Source organism: Triticum dicoccoides, chromosome 1A (genome assembly GCF_002162155.2).
Source record: "Triticum dicoccoides isolate Atlit2015 ecotype Zavitan chromosome 1A, WEW_v2.0, whole genome shotgun sequence".
Taxonomy (NCBI): domain Eukaryota; kingdom Viridiplantae; phylum Streptophyta; class Magnoliopsida; order Poales; family Poaceae; genus Triticum; species Triticum dicoccoides.
In genome coordinates this window covers 133,721,514-133,724,598 of record NC_041380.1, presented here as the reverse complement: position 1 = coordinate 133,724,598, position 3,085 = coordinate 133,721,514, and positions in this window count along the sequence as shown.

Sequence of the window (3,085 nt, the reverse complement as noted above, 5' to 3'; positions counted from 1 at the left end):
TGGAGAGTTTGGATGTTGACTTTCCCAGAATTCATCACTGATTACGGGTGTGGAGTAGCCAATGTCCACATCATCATCTTCCATTTCTTCAACGACAGCCTCTTCAGTTGTGAACTGAGGCACAGGCGAGGAGATGATAGGTGTTGAAGGGATCGCATCCACTTCAATTTCTTCATCCAATGGTTCAGACGAAGCAGCGGAATGAGTTTCTTCATCAAATCCGCTGGGGATCACATATTCTTCATCAAAAGGAACAAGGTCCTTTGATGGCCTGGTTGAGATGGGAACATCATCAATCGATTTAGCAAATGAACTTGTCATAGGCTTCATTTTCTTCGGAGCTGAAGAATCTGAAGCAGCTGATGCTTTCCTTTTCTTCACTGCAGCACGCTCTGCAGCCTTGGTCTTCTTCACATCCGATGCAGATGGAAGGATTGAAGTTGAAGTTGGTGCAGGAGCAGCTGAGGAATCTGGTTGATTTTCTTCAGGTACAACTGATGAAGTTGCCCTGAGTTCTTCAGTTTCTTCAGGCACACCACTAGTGGGTGCCCTAGCAATTTTTTCAGCGGCTGGAATGCAGTCATCAGCCCTGGAACTCACATTATCTTCAGCAGCCTAATTGTCATCAGCGGTGCTGGCATTTTCTTCAGTAGGCTGAGCAGATGCTTCAGCCTGAGGAATTTCCTGTTGCGTTGGGGCTGCAACATTGGAAGTGAAGTTCTCCGCATGTTTCACAAAACGAACCTTGGCTCCAAGCCTATCAACACGATATGCTTCAAAGTCATCACTGAGTTTCTTAATCTCAGTCTGAGTTGTGAGAAGTTCTTCAGTTGTCATAGAGACAACATTTTTTCTTCAGATAGCGCTCTTTCTTGTACTGCGCTTTCTTGATCTGCCTGGCCTTCTCAAATTTCCACTTTTCTTCTTGAATGAAGTGGGTCAGCATGTGACTCTGGCCAGGAGTCAGCTTGAAGTCAGGCAAGGGAGTGTTGGGGTCCTTGTGTCAATCATCAATGTAGTCGAGGATCAGCTTGGGATCCAAAAGCAGTGGCACCTTTGATCCTTTGGCTCTAGCGGCCCTGACTTGCCTGTCTCTGATGATTTCTGCAAATTCATCATCATCAGCTTCATCTTCATCAGACGGCACTTGGAAAGTGACTTGCTTCTTTTGAGGACTTGGGCGTGGACCTCGTCCAGCAGTGGCCTTTGTCTTCAGAAGTGAGGGGCCAGCTGAGGAACTTGGTGCAGCTGAGGAACTAGCTGAGACACCTGAGGCAATGGAGATGCCGGCAGTCCTTTGGCACGAAGCGAGATGCACAGGTGCTGAGGATTTGGTCGGAACAGCTGAAGGCTTTGGGGGAGGAGTTGAGGACTTATGAGGAATAGGAGCAGCATGAGGAATTGGCCGTGAGGGCTTTGATGATTCCGGCCATGAGGGCATTGCTGAGGAAGCACTTGGCTTGCGCGCAGGCTTCTTTGACATAGCCTTCTTTGGCTTGACAGCAAGGACCTCAGCAGAGGCAGCAGCAGCAGCAGAGTCTTCATTGAATTTCCTCACTGCTTCTTTGGCTTGCTTAGCCAACTTGGTTTGGCGCTTGGCCCATTCATCAGGATAGTCCTCACCGTGCTTGAGGCTGGTGGGATCTGCTATTTGGCCAGGTGCCAATGGAGCTCTTGGGCATGGAGGATTGAGTGTGAATTTCTTCATGTACTTAGGAGTGACATATCTGTACTCCCTCCATTCTCTTTTCCATCTCCTCTCTATCTTATGAATGTGCACTTTGCGCTCATTCTTGGTTTCCTCCATAGGTGTGCAGTACCCAGCATATATGTCATCAGGGATTTCAAACATTGTATTTACCTCAGGCCTCTTTCCTCCCTTCTGTGGCCTTTTACCATCGGCCATTTTCTTCAGTTGAGGAATTTGAACAATCGAATTCTCTGAAGAAGTATGCAACTTTTCTTCGAGGAACGCTGCAAATGAGTTAAGTTGATGAGAACCTAGTGATTCAGCAGCTGACATGTGTACCTGTGAATAGAGTATAGTTGCGAGGAATTTGGAGAGGTCATATGCGTTCTCAGAAGGTTTTTCAAAATGAACAGGTTTGAGGAATTTGACTAGATGAGTCTTGAAGATTTTCACTAAGCGTTCTTTGTCTTAGGTTCCAGAGTTGTAAAGGTCAAAGATCCACACAATTGAGGAATCTTGAAGAAAAATGATGCTTAGAGAAACGAATCAAGAACGGATGACTTGTGAGGTGTTCAGTGTGTGAAGATATGAAGAAAAACACTTTTGAAGATTTTGTAGATAATCATTCGAATCAACAAGGGCAGTAAAAGTAACTTTTAATTACCCTGGACGAAGAACATGACGAACTGGAGTGAGGAGATGTGAAGTTCGTCTGTGCAGATCTTCCACGCCCTAACTTGGCAGAGGAAGATGGCTACGGCGGCGACGGAGTGAAGATGTCCGCAGTCGGCGCGAGTACGTCGGCGACGAGGTCGAGGCAGTGAAGCTCTTCCTCACCGGTGGCGATGAAGTAGCGACGGCGCTAGGGTTTGAGAAGCTCGAGCCGGAGAGAGAGGTCGAGCGGAGTAAAAGAATTGAAGAGGGGAAGGAGGGATATTTATAGCCAAAGTGAAAAATTGCTCGCCCGAAGAAATTGGACGAACGTGCCCCTGACCCTTGTCATTCGCATGACATGTGTCACCCACGTAGTGAGAGGTGGAGATCGTGTTAGATCGTGGGTGAGTGGATAAGTGTATCGAGGGATGTGGAATGGTTTGAGCGGCAAGACCGAAAATTTTGATAAGATAGGTTTTAAAGTTCCGTTCGCAATTTCTTCTGCTGACAAGGACACAGTGAAGATTTTGAACGAGTTTCAAATAGAACACACATGAAGAATTTGTGAACAGATTGGGTTGAGTATAGCATAGAGGGGAAGGGTCCGATCACATTCACTTAGCAGAAAACCAACTTGAAGAAATAGCAATAAGTAAATGATGTAGAGGACATGAACTCATATATATATATATATATATATATATATATATATATATATATATATATATATATATATATATA